General features: G+C 50.4%; 1 protein-coding gene and 1 long non-coding RNA gene across 28 annotated transcripts in view; one reads left to right on the forward strand and one right to left on the reverse strand.

Annotated features, from left to right (window-relative positions):
- Positions 1-20,296, forward strand: part of MAPT (microtubule associated protein tau) — a 115,943-nt gene that overhangs the window by 10,583 nt on the left and 85,064 nt on the right. The window lies entirely within an intron of this gene.
- Positions 13,353-17,014, reverse strand: LOC116577582. Its single transcript, XR_004280541.1, has 3 exons — positions 16,817-17,014; positions 14,984-15,075; positions 13,353-13,672 (listed from the first exon to the last, which is right to left on the reverse strand). It is a non-coding gene; the product is annotated as an uncharacterized LOC116577582 (long non-coding RNA).

Genomic DNA, 20,296 nt, shown 5'->3' on the forward strand with positions numbered 1-20,296 from the left:
GTCTCCACAGGGCGAATGGAGCCCGATGCCTAAGGTCATTCAGCTGCCGCCACCCTGCTCCCCTCTTGCCGGCAGGACGGTGCAGGCTCCTTCTCAGGGGTGAGCAGCCATCAGCAGGGCCTGTGCCCATGCTGGTTGGACAGGAGGTTGCGGTCCAGCGTGTACAGGTCTCGTCTATTCCCTTCTTTGCAGAGGAGGCCTAAAGTCGGGGTGCAGGACAGGACAGAGGGTGGTCATGTTTGTACTGTAACCTGAAGTGATACCCGGAGAGGGGCAGGGGACCTCCCTGACCCCTATCCTGACCCTCAGGTGGCCTTTCCATTTTTTTTTTTTTTAAGATTTTATTTATTTATTTGACACACAGAGAGAGATCACAAGTAGGCAGAGAGAGAGAGAGAGAGGGGGGGGGGAGGAAGCAGGCTCCCTGCTGAGCAGACAGCCTGATGCGGGGCTTGATCCCAGGACCCTGAGATCACGACCCGAGCCCAAGGCAGAGGCTTTAACCCACTGAGCCACCCAGGTGCCCCGGTCTTTTCATTTTTGCAGGGGTTTTCAGTTTTTCTTCCTAATCAGACCAGGACTTGGTACACAATCCCCTATTCAGTTATGCCCAGGGGCAGCCTCTTCTGGCTACTCCGTGTTTGGCCCCAGGGTGGGAACCAATTCAGGCAAGAGTGATTAAATTAAAGGCAGACGTTGACTTTGGTGGTGTGATATCTGGTGGCTGTGGGGCGGCTAGAGGCTCAGCCAAGTGTCTTTAATTGAAGTGCCGGCACTTGGAATTTGAATGGAGCTAGAGCTGGGTTATCATCTGTCTTTGCCCTGGGAGGGGGGTGCTTCTCGTGCATGGGGATGGTGGGTAGTAGGTCAGGGCACGCGTGTCACTGCAGCCTGCGAGCAGCCTGGCTGCCTGAACACAGTCCCTATTGGTCTAAACTAGTTCTGTTATATGACGATGCTGGTAATAATGATACGAACTGGTTGCATTTATTCTACTAAAAACATGGCCTCCTTTAACCCTCCCTCCCCCTCGAGGCAGGGATCATCATCCTTATTTTGCTGGGGAGCAGACTGAAGCCCGGAGACTTCCCAGCTGGAGAAGAAGCCAGGTCATGCTTGTCCCCAACTCCCGTGCCTCCCTGCCTTCATGCCTCCCCTCTGCAGGCCACTCTCCACGCCAACAGATGTGTCTTTAGCGCTAATGCCCAGAGAAGCTGTGCCCTCCAGCCTCCCTGAATGGGTCATATGCAACCTGAGCCTGGAGAAAGTATTTTAAACCGAAAGCTAGCCTCTAAACTGGGCTGCCGCTTCATGTCGCCGGTGACGGCAGAACCAAATTTAGTGTCGTGGGCAGGTCGACACTTATCCAACAGAGAAGCTCATTTTTCTTCCAGTTCGCACAAAACATGAGAAATGTCCACACCTGCCACACTTCTTTGGAGGGGTTATGTGTGACCGAAGGCTGGGAAAGGTGGCCAGGAGGGGCCTGGATGTGTAAACTCAGGGGAGATGACATTCAGCTTCCCAGGTGGTGTCTACAGGGAGAAATTGAATTCAAAGTGGGAGTTTTCCCATTTTCCCTGGGCCAGGCTGACTGTCTGCTGTTAGGAGAAAGGGTCACCGTGGAAAGGAGGGGCTGGGTGGCATTAGTCAGCCTCCTGGTGTACTGTCTGAGCCTCCTCCCTCAACAATCCACTTTATTTCCCCTGTGTCTATACCACTGCTGTTCACCTCTAGGACCAGGAAAAAAGGGAGTAATGGGGAGCAGAGAAGGGGGGCTCACATGGACAGGGTTGGGGGCCACACATAGTGGAAAATTAGAATCCGCAGCCTCACCAGGCATGTTAGTGGCACTGAAATTCCTACAGCCACCCTTGCATCTAATGAAAACAAGAACCATTACTCAGTTCTGTTCTTGCCTCCCTCCTCCCTGGCTTTTTTTTTTTTTTTTTTTAAATCCATTAGCTCTAAAGTAAACTATATACCATGTATGAGATCTCACCCTGGTTTCTTTTGTTGGGTTTTCCTGGGTGGGGAGAGAGACAACCGTGTTCATTTCGGACTATAAATTGTATTCAGGGTGTGAGTAGTCTGAGTAGTTCAAGAAAATTCTTTATTTATTTATTTATTTATTTGACAGAGATCACAGGTAGGCAGAGAGGCAGGCAGAGAGAGAAGGGGAAGCAGGCTCCCCGCTGAGCAGAGAGCCCAATGCGGGGCTCGATCCCAGGACCATGGTATCACGACCCGAGCCCAAGGCAGAGGCTTTAACCCACTGAGCCACCCAGGTGCCCCTCAAGGAAATTCTTAAAAGCACCCCAAACTAAAAGATGGGACCACCTGAAGGAACACTGTTGATCCCGGCACTGAGCGCCGGCCTGCTTAGCTCTCAAGAATCTGGGTATGGGGGACGCCTGGGTGGCTCTGTTGGTTAAGCAGCTGCCTTCAGCTCAGGTCATGATCCCAGCGTCCTGGGAACGAGTCCCACATTGGGCTCCTTGCTCAGCAGGGAGCCTGCTTCTCCCTCTGCCTCTACCTGCCATTCTGTCTGCCTGTGCTCGCTCTCTCCCCCTCTCTCTCTCTCTGATAAATAAATAAAATCTTTAAAAAAAAAAAAAAAAAGGATCTGGGTATGGGCCCCTTTGCCCAAAGCACTGGATGCAAAGTTAGGAGCATGGGAACGCTGAGCAGAGGGCTGCTGTCTCGCTTGTTGGACAGGCCAGGGCATGCTGGCCACATCCGGGCCTCCCGGTGCAGGGAGCTCATTCATCATCAAAGGTTATGGCCACATTATAGGCACCAGACCCTATGTCTCTGGGACTTAATGACTGAGGTTCCTGGGATTGCTCCCTTCTGGGGAGGGGAGACCCTGTCCCCATGGGCCCAAGTTTGCAGAGAACGCTTGGGATGACCTGGCTTTCTGGATACACTAATAATGTTCTAATTTGGACTAATTAGGGAATGATCAGTCTCATTTCAAAAGCTGACTTACTTTTAAACACTCTTATCTAGGTATTTGGGAGAGGGGAGTTGTATAGGAACATTTTTGTTGTGTTGAGGCTGACTAATGTCACCCAGCCTTTTCCACTGTCACCCCTTCTCCTAACAGCAGACAGTCGGCCTGGCCCAGGGAAAATGGGAAAACTCCCACTTTGAATTAAATTTCTCCCTGTAGACCCCACCTGGGAAGCTGAATGTCATCTCCCCTGAGTTTACACACCCAGGCCTCTCCTGGCCACCTTTCCCAGCCTTCGGTCACACATAACAACAGGGCGTGGGGCTCAGCTCACATGTGGGTGGCCTACCTCGTGTGATGTCAGGGTGCTAGGAGGTGTCCCTAGGTGCTAGGGGGACCCCCCTTCCCCAAATTGCTAACAAGCAGACAGTCCTTTGGAGTTTATATGGTCTCATTTAGTTCTTGATGTGAGCCTGTAAAAATTCTTTTCCCTTTTACAGATGATGAAACTGAGGTTCAGCGAGGTTAAGAGGCACCTCAGAATCACATGGCTAGTGTTAGACTGACAGGGAATTTGAACCCAGAACTTCTGCTTCTCAAGAGCAAGTCTCGCCTTGATTTTTCTATCCTTGGCTCTCCCTCCATTGCTTTAGCCTGAGGGATCCTATGGCCAGTGCTTTTTGATTTAAAAAAAAAAATTATATATATACGGCAGTGACCTGGTATTTTAGCTTTATGATTATTAAATGAAGAGATTGCTTTTTCTTCTTAAAAGTCTATTCATCATAAGATATCTTTGGGGTGTAGGCATCATTTGTGCCCCCCTGAAATGCTCCCTGCACCCTAGGAATGGGGAACACAGGTGAGGAAGAAATCACCCAGTCCAAGCAGCCCCCCTCTGGGCTGAACCGCTGGGCTCACCTTTGCTGCCGTCACCCACATTTCCAGGGATCCGGGAGACACAGAGAGAGGAAGACACCTCTATTGTGTTACAGCAGACCAGGCTAAGCATCACATCTTGTAATACAAGTTATTTTTTCCTTAACTAACAGCTAAAAATGGTTGCTAGAATTTAAAGATAATTAGTAAATTAATTGGGGTTTTCTCTGTACGACTAGTTTCAAAGCAAATCGATTCATGCTTTCTGCTTTCACATCACAAGGGCCCGTTATGTTGTGTTCAGTTTCCATGACTTCTTCCGAGACCACTGCTGACTTCTCCGGGGAGCCAGTGCCTGACCACATCCATCCATTGGGTGATGTTCTGCTCGTCTCTGTAGCCTCAGTGCCTGGCACAGCCCATGGCACAGAATAGATGCTCCATGACTGTTCAAAGAATGAATGGACAGGTGATTGCGTGAATCCAATACTGATTAAAACCTAAGGCCTTTCTTCAAGAGACTTGAGAATGGAAAGGGAAACAGGTGTATAACTTGTATAATTGTGGGTGATGGGCCACTTTATGATTTTACTTATTCATTTGTTTTGAGAGAGAGAGAGAGAGAGAGCACATGCAAGTGAGTGGGCGGGGGGCAGAGGGAGAATCCCAAGCGGACTATAGAGCCCAGCTCGGGGCTTGATCTCACCACCCTGAGATCATGACTGGAGCCAAAATCAAGAGTCAGATGCTTAACTGACTGAGCCACCCAGACACCTACTTTATGATTTTTTTTAAAAAAATATTTTATTTATTTGACAGACAGAGATCACAAGCAGGCAGAGAGGCAGGCAGAGAGAGAGGAGGAAGCAGGCTCCCTGCTGAGAAGAAAGCCTGATGTGGGGCTCGATCCCAGGACCCTGGGATCATGACCTGAGCCGAAGGCAGAGGCTTTAACCCACTGAGCCACCCAGGCACCCCCCACTTTATGATTTTAATGCCTAATCCTTTTCTATCAAATACAGTCCTGGGGCACTTGGCTGGCACAGTTGGTGGAGCATGCAACTTTTTTTTTTTAATAGTTTCAAGTTTTTGTTTAAATTCCAGTTAGTGGAACACCTGGGTGGCTCAGGGGGTTAAAGCATCTGCCTTCGGCTCGGGTCATGGTCCCAGGGTCCTGGGATCGAGCCCCACATCAGGCTTTCTTCTCAGCAGGGAGCCTGCTTCCTCCTCTCTCTCTGCCTGCCTCTCTGCCTGCTTGTGATCTCTATCTGTCAAATAAATAAATAAAATTAAAAAAATAAAAATAAAAAATAAATAAATTCCAGTTAGTTGGGGTGCCTGGGGGCACAGTCAGTTGAGCATCAGACTCTTGGTTTCTGCTCAGGTTGTGATCTCAGGGCCCTGAGATCGAGCCCCACCTTGGGCTCCATGCTCAGCAAGGAGCCTGCTTCAGGTTCTCTCCCTCTGCCCCTCCTGCTCATGCTGTCTCCAAAATAAATTAGTAAATCTAAAATAATAATAATAATAATAATGAAAGTCCAGTTAGTTAACATAGTGTAACATTAGTTTCAGGTGTAGCAGTTAGTGATTCACACAACACGCGGTGCTCATCACAAGTGCCCTCCTTAATACTCATCTCCCATTTAACCCGAGTGTGCAGCTCTTGACCTGAAATTTTGAGCTCGAGATCCAAGTTAGGTGTAGAGATTACTTAAAAATAAAGTCTTTAAAAACAATAACAACGGGGGCACCTGGGTGGCCCAGTCGGTTGAGCAATGACTCAGCTCAGGTCGTGACCCCAGGAGTCATGGGGTCAAGCCCTGCATCAGGCTCTGTGCTCAGCTGGGAGTCTGCTTGAAATTCTCTCTCTTCCTCTCCCTCTGCCCCTCCTCCTCTCTCTCTCTCTCTCTCTCTCTCTCTCTCAAATAAATAAATAAAGTCTTTACAACAACAAGAAAGAAAACAAATCCAATGCTATATTTCCTTTTAATGCTTTCACACAAAGACCTGAAGTGGTGAGGGGGGCCAGTCAGCACTTGAAGTTTTGAGTGCTGGGGCACCTGGGTGGCTCAGTGGGTTAAATCCTCTGCCTTCGGCTCAGGTCATGATCCCAGGGTCCTGGGATGGAGCCCCGCATAGAGCTCTTTGCTCAACAGGGAGCCTGCTTCCCACCCCTCTCCCCCGCCTGCCTCTTCTGCCTACTTGTGATCTGTATGTCAATAAATAAAAAATCTTTAGAAAAAAATAAATTAAAAAATGAAGTTTTGAGTGTTCAAAGTGGAAATGCGCGCATTTGCCAGAATCTTTTAAAAAGCTAAGACTTTGTATTAGTTTACGCCTTTAGATTCTCCTGAAAACTGGAATGCCACCATAAACCATGAGCCCTACTTCAAAGACAAAAGATTTTGATGAACAGGTTTGGGTCTGAGGCATGGTCCCCAAGCTCATTCCAGGACGAGTGATGAGCAAGTGAAGACAAACGGCTTAAGTTCCTGCCACCTCAGGAGGAATCAGGTCCAGGGAGGGCTGTCAGAATTAGCAAATTAAAACCCTGGATGCCTGGTGAAATTTCAATTTCAGATAAACAACATTTTTTTTTAGTATAATTGTGATAGGCTACAAAATGCTGCCCAAAGATATCAGACCCTAATCCCTAGGACCTGTGAATATGACCCTTATTTGGAAAAAGGATCTTTGCAGATGTCATTCTCTGAAGCATTTTGAGATGAGATTATCCTGTATTATCTGGGTGGGTGATAAACGCAGTCACTTGTGTCCTTACAAGAAGTCGGCAGAGAGAGATTAGAAGACCCTGTGATCGATCAGGTTGGAGTGACGTGGAATGATGTGGATTCCAGCAGCCACCAGAAGTTGGAAGATTCCGAGACAAAGGATTGGCTCCTAGAACTTTCTGTGGGAGGGAGCGAGACTTTGCCAACACCGTGATTTTGGCCCAGTGATCTGATTTTGGACTTCTGGCCTCAAGAACTGTGACAGAAGAAATATCTGTTGTGTTAAGCCACTCACTTTGCAATTTGGTACCGTGGCCACCAGAAATTATCACACTAAGTATGTCCCATGCAGTCTTCGGGACATACTTACACTAAAACAGTTGTTGTTTATCTGAAACTCAGATTTAACTGGGTGCCTTGTATTTTATCTGGCAACCCTGATTGCCAGGGCCAAAGAAAGGGGCTTTAGAAATTTGCAAGAAAGCTGATTGAGGCTGTCAGGAAGTGGACTTCCTTACACTAGGATCCTTTGTAAGCACAGTTCCACTGAACCCATTTGAACCGCACTAGCCACCCTCTGGACAAAAGAGGGGGGCAATTAGACAGGTGCTAATGATTTATTCTTTCAACAGTCACTTGAGCACTTCCTATAAAACAGAAGCTCTGTGTAAGGGTGGAGAAGGTGAGCGTGAATGGATCCCATCCATGACAAACCTTGCGAGATAAGCCACATGAAATATTACCAATCACCCGCTTCAGGGGATTCCACATTTCTGATACCACGCTGCCCCCAGGGGAATTTTGGGCCCAGCCATTGAGGGGTGCTGGGGCCCGCACAGAGGCTAGGTGGTCCCCGGACTCTCGGCATTTTATTTTTTAAAGATTTTAATTTTTTTATTTGACAGAGAGAGACACAACGAGAGAGGGGACACAAGCAGGGGGAGAGGGAGCAGCAGGCTTCCAGCTGAGCAGAAAGCCTATTTGGGGCTCGAGCCCAGGACCCTGGGATCATGACCTGAGCTGAAGGCAAAAGCCCAATGACTGAGCCACCCAGGCGCCCCTAGACTCTCAGGATTTTAAGGGTGCTCACAGCGTTAGCGGTTCAGGGGTCTTGGGCCATCCAGAACACATAGGGAGTCCGGGCACATTCCAGGATTGCCCCAGAGGTTTTACCAGAATACCCATGTCTGGGGAAAGAGAAAAGCAGGTTGTTCACAGGCAAAACGTGGCTCAGTGGGTTAAAGCCTCTGTCTTTGGCTCAGGTCATAATCCCAGGATCCTGGGATAGAGCCCCACATTGGGCTCTCTGCTCAGCAGGGAACCTGCTTCTCAGGCGCACCCCCCACCCCCCTCCGCCACCGCCTTCTCTCTCTGCCTGCCTCTCTGCCTCCTTATGATCTGTCAAATAAATAAAATCTAAAAAAAAAAAAAAGATTAAAAAAAAAAGCAAAAGTTTTCAATGGGGACTGAAAAGATGCTAAACCTTGCTGATTCTAAGATTGCTGATAAAAGCACAGCGGGATGCCTCTGTTGGTGGCCCAGGTGGCAGAGATCCTTTCTCTGTGAGCAAGGACAGTCTGTGTGGGGTTTCACTGGGGAGGCATCTGTTGCACAAAAGTCTGGAAATGATTGATGGGAAACTGGTTGACTAAACTGCCCCCCCCCCCCCCCCCCCCCCCGCAGAATGCACTGCTGTGGACACTCCCTCAGATAGGCTAATCGAGGAACAAGGCGGCCACCGTGTGTTCCCACTTGTACGGAAAGAGGGAGCACGCCTGTGAATGAGGCCGTGTTAATGGAGCCTGACTGGAAGGAAAGATGAAAATCAGGTTTTTGTTTGTTTGTTTTGTTTTTAGATTTTATTTATTTGACAGACAGAGATCACAAGTAGGCAGAGAGGCAGGCAGAGAGAGAGGAGGAAGCAGGCTCCCTGTGGAGCAGAGAGCCCGATGCGGGGCTCCATCCCAGGACCCTGGGATCATGACCTGAGCGGAAGGCAGAGGCTTTAACCCACTGAGCCACCTAGGCACCCCGAAAATCAGGTTTTAATGGTAGCCTCTGGTTGAGAGAAATCATGGATGCGGGCAGGACAAGCCAGTATCACTCTGTACTTTTTTTTTTTTTTAAGATTTTTTAATTTATTTCACACACACAGAGAGATCACAAGTAGGCAGAGAGGGAGGCAGAGAGAGGGGTAAGCAGGCTCCCCGCTGAGCAGAGCGCCCGATGTGGGGCTCGATCCCAAGACCCTGAGCTGAAGGCAGAGGCTTCACTTACTGAGCCACCCAAGCACCCCTGTGTATATGTTTTTAAAGCCAAATTCATATATATGCTTGGGCCCCAGCTCTCTTCAGAAGGATGAAAATATCTGGAAGAAGGGTTCTTTCAAAGGCCCCCCAGGTGAAGCTGACAGACATGACCCCCCTGGTGGGTAAGTTCTGATCTGCCTTCACCCTCTAATTTCAGAAAGATGGAAGCTCTATAACCAGGTCTTTGTGGGCTAGCCTGGGCACTGCACTGCCTTAGACAGGAGAACTTTCCAAACTAGTTGTAGGACTATAACTTAGCAGGAGCTCAAGTACACAGTGTGTGTGTGAAGCATATATACAGTGTAACTGAATACACAGAGCACCTTCTGGAGTCTTCCCCCGGAAGTAGGGGAGGGGAGGGGGCAGGAGGACAAAGAGAGGTTGGCTACTGTGTTGTTTAAGTGCCCAAGCCTTGCGGTTGTTCATGACAACCCAAACTAGCCCCATGAGCCACCACTAGGGTCCCCAGAGTGGCTAGTAGCCTGCATTGCGAGTGAGACACCCCCACCCCGCCAGGGGCGGGGGATTAATGATATGCCACTTGACCCTCTTCATGCCCAATCCTTTTATATCAGAAACAACTCCAGTGCTATTTTCTCTCAGTGTTTTCACACAAATGACCTCATTTCATCCTCCCACTGTAGGCTAGGTGGCACTTTCTGTTTGGAAGCGGAGAAAATGGAAGCTGCCGTTCTAGAACCTCCGCTGTGGGGGCCAAGCGCTGGTACCTTTTCTGGCCACAGCCCTGCCTCAAGGCAGGGGCCTGTGTCCTGGCCCAGCACCGAGGCCTGTCTCTTCTGGAGTTAAGTTCCGTGAGCTGACTGCACTCCCGACTCCAGGGCCTGTCTGAGGTCCTCCAGAATCCCCCACATTCCTTGAAGCACAGAGAACACGGCCCCAAGACCCTGCTCTCTCGGGACACTTCCCACACCCTGAGAAGCAAAAAGGCACTTCTAGTCTCTGCTTCCAGAAACAACACAGCAGTCCTCAGAGACATTCTAGCCAATCCTCCAAAGGCCTCATTTCAGTTTTAATTACCGTGTTGTCCTGTTGGCGCTCTCCAGAGAAGCTGACAGGCATAGCCCCTGCTAGAATGTAGCTTTCCTCCCCATCAGGCTGGAGCATCTCCCACTGTTTGTTGGTTAAGCCTCCCTCTGCTTGGCCTGTAGGACTCTGAACTCCCAGAACCATGTAGGACCCTGAACTCCAGAGGCCACCTGGTCTCACCAACTAGCCACTGCCCAGACCTCCTCTGCTGCCTTCCTGACCGAGTCACCAGGGTTCCCATGATGGTGGCTCATGGCCTCTGTCAACCATGTGACAGGAGGGTTGGGAGGGAGGAGAAAGAAGGGGCCAGCAGAGAAAGATGGAAGTGTTGGGAGCTGCCCCAAATGTATGACATCCTTAAAATGAATCACCACTTTCCCTTCACTTCTTTTTCTCCTCCTCGAAGGACCTTCCTCTCTCTCATACCTCCCCTGCTCTTTGAGGTTATACTGAGAAAAATCCACAGAGGGGCCAGTGCAAGGTGTTAAAGCCCATGAGTCTGGCATTTGAGCAGATGCCAGAGCCACTTAAGAAATGAGGTAATAGCCCAGAGAGGTAAAGTAACCTCCCTAGGGTCACACAGCAAGTTCATAGCAAAGCTCAGCTAGCACAGGTCTCCTTCCTCCTCTTGTGCAAGGCCCCGCATTGCCTCCCTGCAGTGGCTGGGGTACCAGAGGGGCACTCTTAGACCCACCTGGCCAGTCGAGGGACTTTCATTAAACCAGCCAGGATGAATTGACTTCCCTCCGTTTGAAAGGAGAAGCATTCACGCTGCTTGAAAACGCCCACTAATTTTCCGAGAGCATGTCCACAATTCCTGGAGGATGCCTGGGTGTCCCTAATGGAATAGCTTTCCCCTCCGGTGTGCTTAAACACAGAAGCAACATTTGTTGCTGGAAAATATCCATTAGGTTAATGAGTTTTTTCTTGCCCACGGAGATGAAGCACTTCCCAGCCGTGGACATGTTGCGGTATAAGCAAGAGCTACACAACCACCAACCCGTTCCGCCCACCCCTGCGGCGAGCCCCGGGAGAGGCTGGAGGGACTCATTCATTTCTCTGTCCACTTTTGGCCATTTCTTCCATTGCTGGCTCCTGGAGCCACTTGCCTTTCATTTCCAAAGTCTGCCCCCGCCACCCCGTGTTAGCACAAAAGCTGCTAGGGGGACGTCCCTTTTTGCACCTGCCTGGCTTATTCTTAGCGCTAAAACAGTTTTCCCCAAGTATTGTTTGAATCACATGGTTACCATGTCTTACTGAAGAAACAGATATGAGATGCTGTTTACCCACCTCCTTCCTGCTCTCCCGGATTATTGGATGAGATGCGGCAGCAAGAGCCCCCTCCTGGGAGGAGAGCAGACCAGGGTTGACTCCTGGCTGCCCTCTCCTAGCTGTGTGACCTTGGGTAAGCCGTTTGACCTCTCTGAGCCTGGTTCCACATCTGAAAAATGGGAATAATAGCACCTCCCTTTCAGGGCTGTGGTTAAGGAGTGGCAATGATTCCTATAAAGGACAGAGCACAGCGAGTGACTAGCCCTTAGTCACACTCCTGAACAGCCCCCATGACACCCTGCAAACGTGCCCCTGTGTTATTAAACTTTTAGAGGCCAGGTTGTGGAACTGAAGTTAGGTTATAGAGGGACTCTCGCTTTCTACTGTCTGCGCTTGCATTTTTTCCCAAATCCAGTCTGTGTGTGTGTGTGTGTCCAAAAGCTTATTATTAGTAACACATGAGTAGATTCTCATAAAAAATTCTAATAGCAGCGTGAGTTACTTTTATAATCAGAAAAAAATACAGATACCGCCTTGAAAAAATTTATCTGAATTACTCCCATTTTCCATCCTTCCGGTGTTTTTTGAGTCTTTGTGGGCCCTCCACCTGCCAGTGACAATGACCACTCCAGCCCTGCCTGTCGCTACCTGGCCACCCTCGCCCTGGCCACGCCCCCTCCACCCGGGCAAGCTGTGGGATTGTTTCCGCACCCATCCAGCAGGCCTGGACTCGGGGCTCGCCAGGAACTGGAGGAAGGGGCTGCCCCCCTTCCCTCTGCCCATGCACCCTCACCCCTGCTGAGGCGGGAGCCCTCATCCTGGCCCTCCCCCTACCCTGCAGAGGACCCTGGAGGCTTCGGAAGACCCAGACCCCGTGCAGAGAGCCCCATTCAGGTTAGTTCCTGTAGCCACACCCACACAGGAGCTTGTGGGAACCTCTGGGCTCCAGACCAGAGCTGGCTGCTTCCTCCGCCTGACATTTCTTTCCTTCCTCTCCTCGCTGCCGGGCTCTAGTGGAGGTCGGTGGGCTCACAGCTCAGAAGGGCTCACGGGGACGCAAGATGGGCCTGGCCCCTCAAAGCTGCTAAGGTCTATCGGAGACGTGAGCTAGGCCTTTGTGGGCTAGCCTGGGCACCTGGCTGCGGTAGACAAGGGAAACTTCCAGCTGAGCTGTAGGTGGAGAATGCAGGTGCGGGAAAGGTTTTTCCTGGGCTCCGTGTGCACCTGCAATTCACTGAGCCATGCACAAGCTTTGTACAGATTCTGGGGCTCAGGTCGCTTTGGTGTGTCTGTTTTTGTTTGTTTCGGGAGTTGGATTGATTGGGCTTTCCCCCAAGCCCTCTGCTCTCCTCGCTCCTGGTGACCAGCTGCCTGGCTGGAGTTGACAGTAACAACAGAAAAAAACAAGAACGGTGATGGCTAACATGTGTTAGCCTGGTTCATCTCATTTCAGCACTCTATCCACCAAATGAAATGTTGAATTTGCAATTCTAGCCATTGTTTCACCTGGGGGACCTGAGGCTCGGGGTGGCTAGGTAGCCTTCCCACAGTCCCTTACACTCAGCAGTGAAGCAGCCCCTTCCTCATCCGCGGCCTGGAGGACACTGCAGCCAGAGCATCACTGCCTCGAGGGGCCTCCTTTCCCCGAGCTGTGGGCCTCCGGCCTGGCTCTTCAACACTGTGCCTGATTTCAGGGGCTCAGCTCTGCCCCCTGTCCTTTAGGGACACCAGACTGGAGTGCTCTAATAAGGTACGGCACCGGCTGCCCAGGCCCGGCCGCCTGCAGTCGCCTCCTAGTGCCCGGGAATCCACAGACACACCCGCCCCTCCCCCGTCACCCACTGACCCTCAGGGAACCCATCTGAAGTCCTAAGAGAGCAGTGGGGCTGGGCAGGCTCCAGCTGCAGGGCCTGGGAACATAGCAGCGGGGCTGAGCAATTACAGGGACAACTGACCGGCGACATGGAGCCTTCCTCCCGTCTGCCCCTCATTTGCTGTCCGGCGCCTGGCACACTGTGGGTATTTAATAATAATTAAATTCATAATGAATGTCAAAAAGGCCCGCCTGTGGTAAATGCATGCATCTTTGCACAATTCTTCCACAGCATCATGAACAAGCCGGGAATAGTTAATAAGGGACAACTGTGAATGTGGGAAAATCTGATCGCAAAGACGTTTACTCTTTCCTCCCCTCCCCAGACTTTTCAGTGAAAATGTGGGACCATTTCCCTTCCGTTGTCCTTGTAGCAGGATTTATAATGAAAAGAACTAGAACAAGAACTTCTCCGTGCTCCTCCATGTAGACTTGGGCACGCAATTGACATGTGCCTCCGTCCATGAGCGCCGGCTCAGAACCGGCGGTGGGAAGTTTTCTCCTCCGACACAGGCCGTCAGTATCCCTTACAGGAAAGTTGTCTTCTCCAGACCCAGAGGCAAAGCCCTGGCAGCCATTTCAGGAATGTGTCCTAAGAGACAAGCTGGGTCAGAGCATGGAGACTGCTTGCTTCTTGATGTTCCGCAGCCACTAGGCATGCGGGACACTGCAGTCCCGCCTCCTCTTAGACGACCCACTCTGGGCAGCCTTCCCTGGAGGAAGCCCAGTGCCTGGGCTGGGGTCACGGGGCTTGGAGGGAAATCTGCAGGGGTTCGTGATGGCTTAGGTAACTGGGTGACAACAGATGGCTTGGGACCCTCAGGGACAAGGTGCAAAGAGCCCAAACAAGAAGCATGTCGCCTAATGCCCCCACGGGACTGGCACTGGGGAGCCCCCAGCCTATGGTGGTGTCTTGTGCAAGTGTGGGCCCAGCCTGGCCAGATCATTCCAAGTTCTCAAGATAAATCAGAAATTGTACTTCAGAGGCTCCTGGCTGGCTCAGTCTGCAGAGCGTGGGACAGGGTTGGGAGTTCGAGCTCCACAATGGGTATGGAGATTACTTTAAAATAAAATCTTTAAGGGGCACCTGGGTGGCTTAATGGGTTAAGCCTCTGCCTTCAGCTCAGGTCATGAGCTCAGGGTCCTGGGATCAAGCCCTGCATCGGGCTCTCTGCTCAGCCAGGGAGCCTGCTTCCCCTTCTCTCTCTGCCTGTTCTCTGCCTACTTGTGATCTCTCTCTGTCAAATAAATAAATAAAATCTTTAAAAGAAAAAAATAATAATAAAATAACATCTTTAAAAAAAAAGATCCATTCTCTTAGCAACTTAAAAAAATAAATTGTACTTAGATTAAATTTCCAAGTATGGGTTACTAATTTAGAAGCTTTAAAACTCTGCCATATAACTCACAGACTGTTTGGTTTAAACTGTGTCTGGAGGAATTCAAGCTAGACAGCAGGAAGAACTTCCTGAGGTGGGGATTTTGAGACCTTAGTGGAAGGACGTATGGTCCTGGTCCTGCCGCTACTGGTCTACAGTCGGGGTGACAACCAGGGGTCCCTTACGGAAAATCATCCCAGTGGAATGACAGTTACATTTACTCAAAGAGCTGAGGCTGAGACCCGCTCGGTGTCAGCTTTGGGCTTTTTGGTGCCATCCTTCTGGAAGTGAGAAGCAGGGACTGACAGTCCCCTTAGGGAGGTTCAAAGCACCTAAGCCCATGACCCTTGGCCAATGATTTTGACTGATGTATACTCTGAGTCCTCTCTGTGGCCTACGTCATGGCTGGCTCTGGACAGCTCTGGGCCCCTCTTCCTGAAGGCCTTATATGTGGCTCTTTCAGGCTTCCATTCGTCTGATGCCAACTGGAGCTTTTTTATCAAAATTCCCAGCCATGATGTCTAAATAAGTTATACCTTAAGGTGTGAAAAGGTTCAGCAGTTCCAACTGAATGTCTCCTACGTGCTTTGGAAACCCTCAATCCTGGTCCTTAGGACGCTGAGTCCAGCTAGAGAAGAAACACACACGCGGTGGCTTTATAAGTCCATTTTATAGGTGCAGTGAAGGTGTTATGTTGAGGCATCTTGACACTTTAAAAAATAATTTATTTATTTTAGAGAGAGTGTGCGTGTGTGAGTGCGTGGGGAGGCACAGAGGGAGAGGAAGAGAGAGAATCCTCCCGCAGACTCCCTATGGAGAGCAGAGCCCGACGGAGGGCTAGATCTCATGACCCTGAGATCATAGCCTGAGCTGCAATCAAGAAACTTGACCTTCTCTTTAAAGAGAGGATGCCTAGGGGCGCCTGGGTGGCTCAGTTGGTTGGGCAAGTGCCCTCAGCTCCGGTCATGATCCCGGGTCCCCGGGCTGGAGTCCCTCATCGGGCTCCCAGTTCCATGGAGAGTCTGCTTCTCCCTCTGACCTTTTCCCCTCTCATGCTCTCTCTCTCTCTCTCTCTCAACTAACTAACTAACTAAATCTTTTTAAAAAGAGAGAGAGAGAGAGGATGCCCAGAACAGGTGTTACCTAAAGGCCTCTCTCCAGCGTTAGTTGTGTCCTCTGTCATGACTCAGGGATTTTCCCTGAGAACAGGATGGGAACGTGGCCCAGAGATGCTGAGGTTGGGAATGGATCCCCACCAGGAATGTCACGCTAGGCTAGGACAGGTCCCCAGAATCATCAGGAAACGGTGGCCCCTCCACGGCTGGTTTAGCCCAGAAGCCCCGTAGCATTCACTCTTGAGACTCAGGGTGGGGGCGGCCTGGATGTGGTCCCACCATCCCAAGTTTGATTATGAGTGCTGAGGGAGTGTCCCAACCAGCCCGCCCCCAGGGCTTCTCCGCGGCTCCACGGCTTTAATCTGAGTCTCTCATTAAAGTCTCTCTCACCTCTGCAGCTCATAAGAACACTGCAAGGTTCATGGACTCAGCCACTATTGCCACTGTGTGTGACCTTGACCTACCCCCTGCTATCTTTAGGAACGGCCCCCCTTCTTGAACAGTACAAACCCATGGGAAGGAGAACTCAGCCATTGCTTCTGGGAAACAACTTCTCCCACAGTTTCTCCAACATGGAAGTGAGGTTTCACGCCCACACTCTAGAACCAAGTGCCTTGGTTCAAATCCCAGCCCTGCCGTGTCCTAGCTGTGTGAATGTGGGCAGGTTGCTCAGCCTGTCTGTGCCTGAGTTTCCGCATTTGTAGAATTGGTGTAAAAATCATACTACCCACCTCCTGCGGTTGGGAAGAGAATGAAATGAACTCAGCACTGCTTGCCGGGCACCTGGGTGGCTCAGTAGGTTGAGCCTCTGCCTTCGGCTCAGATCATGATCTCGGGGTCCTGGGATCGAGCCCCGCATCAGGCTCTGCTCAGTGGGGAGCCTGCTTCCCCCATTCTCTCTGCCTGCCTCTCTGCCTACTTGTGATCTCTCTTTCTCTCTCTGTCAAACAAATAAATAAAAATAAAATAAAGAAAAGAGGCTTGCCGGCCCCAAGTGGTAGCTGAGTGTTTGCATTGAAAAGACACGATCCTTAAGTACATTCTGGATTTCAGAAGCCCTCTTTTTGCATTTGACAGCTAAGCCCTCTCTCCCTCGAAATCCGACCAGAGCCCATCTGCAGGAAGAGGAGAGAGGGCAGCCCCCAGCCCACCATGGGGACACTGGCACAGAGCCTCCTGCTCTGTGCCCCATCAGGTGCTCGAAGTCTGGAATCTCCAAAGCCCATTCAGATATGAGTGTAGGGTTTAAGTCACCTGTGACTCCGAAGGCTCCTTTGCTCAGTTCATCCTCCCTTAGCAGGGCTCGTGGGAATGGAGGAGGGCGTAGGAGCTCCCCAGTATCGGACAGTGATGGGCTGCCTTCCCAGCCTCCTCCCCTCTCCTCTTTGCCTGTCCGTCCATCACTTCCCATTCAAAAGCAAAAAAGACCAATAACCCAGTACCCAGAGCAGGGGGAGAAAGGCCCCAGAACTCCATGACTTCACAGACCTGGCTCTTCTCCTAGGGTGACTGTGATGTCATTTCCGCCCTCCCTAGGACCATCCCACTCTTAGGCAGGTGTGTCCCCACCACCTCCCTGCAGCCCCCATCCAGCCCATCTCTGCCAGTAGGGGCTGCTCCTGCCCGTTTGGAATCGGGATGACAACCAGGAGTCACTTATGGAAAATCATCCCAATGAAGTGACAGCACGTCCACTGCAAAGCGCTGAGGTGGGGAACTGCCATCATCTCGGTGGCCAAGGCCGGCTCTTGGACAACCAGCTCCCGGCAGGAATCAGCTTCGAGAGGCCTCCCTGTTTCCCTAGGTAATGTTGCTGCCCCTCTCTGGGCAGGGCTGGGGGCTGGCGGTGGATGCCACACCTGTCTCTCCCCCTCCCCCTCTGCATCTTCCGTCTTCCTAACTGCTTGGAATTTGGAGCTGAATCAGATCGAGGCTTACCTGCCGCAGAGGGAGATCGGCAGACATCAGCACAAGCCGTGGGCAGGTTGTCCTGAGAAAACTGGCCATATTGTATGTGGGCGAATTTAGTTTTGACTCCTGCACACACAGTTAGCGCCTCTCATCCCACGATCCCTTGGTTTTTCTTTCCCTTCTCTCCTTGTCGCTTGTGTTGGACATGTGATAGGAATGCAGAAATACATGTTTGTGGATTTGTTTGCTCATGCAGTGACCGTTTCTCAAGTGCCCGCAGTGGGCCAGAACGAGAAGCCCTGAGAGGCGGGGTTTCTCTACCCCTTCATTTGGTTTCCACCGTCACAGGTGATTTGGGAGGGTCAAACCTCCCCCTGCCTGTGCCCCCCGCACCCACCCCATTCAGTGATGTTAGGTCTGCTCCCATGCAATGCCAGTGGCAGGAAATGTTTGGAAAAATTTCCAGGTAGCAATTTGGCAGGATGTAGAGAGAAGCTTTAAAATATTACTCTCCAAGGGCGCCTGACTGGCTCAGGCGGTGGCGCATGGGTTCCTTAATCTCAGGGTCATGAGTTCAAGCCTCATGTTGAGCATGGAGCCTATTCAAAAAAAAAAAAAAAAAAAAGAAAGAAAGAAAATAAAAGTATATATCACCATCCTTTGACCTCAGAGTTTCACTTTTGGAATCTATCCTAAGGAAATAATTAGGAACATGAATAGGATGTATTTAGTAAGAAGTTCACCAAAGTGGTGTTAGTATAGGAAATCTCGGAAGCAGGCCATGTGTCCGACCTCAGGGAAATGGTTATGTAGAACAGTGGGTAGCCATTGGAAATTGTCTATGGAATTTTACATGACTCGAGAAAACACTTTAGACATAATAGAAGAACATGGTACAAATTCTGTGTTTAGTATAATCTTAACTATGTCTAAAAATGCATATGAAGATCCAAAAAGGACATGTGGGCAGCGGGGGTGGGGGTGGGCGGGAGGGCACTGCCTGGCTGGCTCAGTCTGTAGAGCATGCAACTTCTGATCTCACGGTCATGAGTTTGAGCCCCCACATCGAGTGTGGAGTCGACTTAAAAAAACCGAAAACAGGGACGCCTGGGTGGCTCAGTTGGTTGGACGACTGCCTTCGGCTCAGGTCATGATCCCGGAGTCCCGGGATCGAGTCCCGCATCGGGCTCCCAGCTCCATGGGGAGTCTGCTTCGCTCTCTGACCTTCTCCTCGCTCATGCTCTCTCTCACTGTTTCTCTCTCAAATAAATAAATAAAATCTTTAAAAAAAAAACCAAAAACCGAAAACAACAACAACAAAGGGCCATACATGAAAATATTAATAGCGATATCTCAAGTGGTAGGATTATAGGTAAGTACTTCTGTATGTTTTGCTGTACTTGATTACATAAGCAGATACTGCTTTTATAGTCAGAAAAATATTGTTTGAAACTAAATTGTATCTATGTATAATTATACGTGAATATACAGAGAATGACAGGGAGAAAGTTAATGATGACAATATTTACAACTGGCGGATTCAGGAGGGTACCTAGGAGCTGACTGTCTTATTTGTACAGCCTGCCTGTGAGTTAAAATTTTTCAAAGTAAAATAATGAGGGGAAGGCGGGAGTATCAGGCCACCCCTGAGCACTCCTTTGGAATAGAACCAGTGGGATTTGTTATGGAAAAATACAGTCCTTAATGTTGCGGGGGGGGGGGGGGGGGGGGGGGGGGGGGGGGGGGGGGGCGGGGGTGGGCAGTGGTATTGGGATTTGGTAGTGTTAGGAAGGAGGAAGTAAGCAAATGTCTATCCCCTGGGTGGGGCTGGGGATGGTCAAGGTGCTAGGCTAGGCTGACCCGAACGCCAGGTGCTCATTTAGCCCTGTTCTGCTCCAGCCGGAGCTCTCGCTGTGCATGTGTCCCTGCCCCTTTCCTGGGCAGCGTGGCTACGGCCAAGCCCCCTCCAACTCCGTGCCTGGAATTCCATTCTGCCACCTCTCCCACCATTTGGGAGGCTTCCTTAGCTTTTATGTTTCCCCTTCTCCTATTTCTGTCTTCTCCTCCTCTCCTGACCCCTTCCTCAATGTCAGCATGTAGGAGGTTTAAATGATTCCTGTCTTTAAAACAAAACAAATGCCCCCTTTGGTCAACCGTCCTAGCTCGCTCCTTCTCTTCCAGCCAGATTGTTTCTTAAAGCATCCCTCACACTCTTGCCACCTCCGTGATCTCCGAGCGTGCCTGCCCTCCTCCGCTGAATCCAGGCTGTACTCTGCATTCTTAGAGAAGTCTCTGGGCCTGACCTGACCACCAAGGCACCCCCAGGGGCGGGGCGGGGGTGGGGTTGTTGCATAAGCCACACAAGTCTTTGGCTCTGTCCCTGTAGATAATTTTGCCATTGTTGAAACCTAAAGGAGAAGTAAGATGCTCTTAGGTATTCAGAGGAGAGACACGATTTTGTTTCATCTCAGGACAGCTTTTAGAGGTGGGGTTATAGCCCCACATTACAAACAAACTGAAGCTCAGAATGGTTAAGTCACTTGCCCAAGATCACACAGCCCATAAATGGCAGAATCAGAATCCGAACCCAGACCTTTCACCTTCAAAGCCTGTGTTCTTTTCACTACCCTGCCCACCGTTGATCTTTTAATTTCCAAGATTTGACACTTCCTCTATTCATGGTGTCTGCCTCCTGTCCCTGGTAAAAGGTGAGCACCGTTCAGAAGCTCCTCCGATGTGGGCTCGCTCCAAATCCACTTAATTTTGCTTTGTCACGCCTGCCCGCTTCCCCTGCCCGAAGACTGGGAAGTAGGTCCTGGCTCA

The sequence above is a fragment of the Mustela erminea genome, chromosome 18, assembly GCF_009829155.1.
Source record: "Mustela erminea isolate mMusErm1 chromosome 18, mMusErm1.Pri, whole genome shotgun sequence".
Lineage (NCBI taxonomy): Eukaryota > Metazoa > Chordata > Mammalia > Carnivora > Mustelidae > Mustela > Mustela erminea.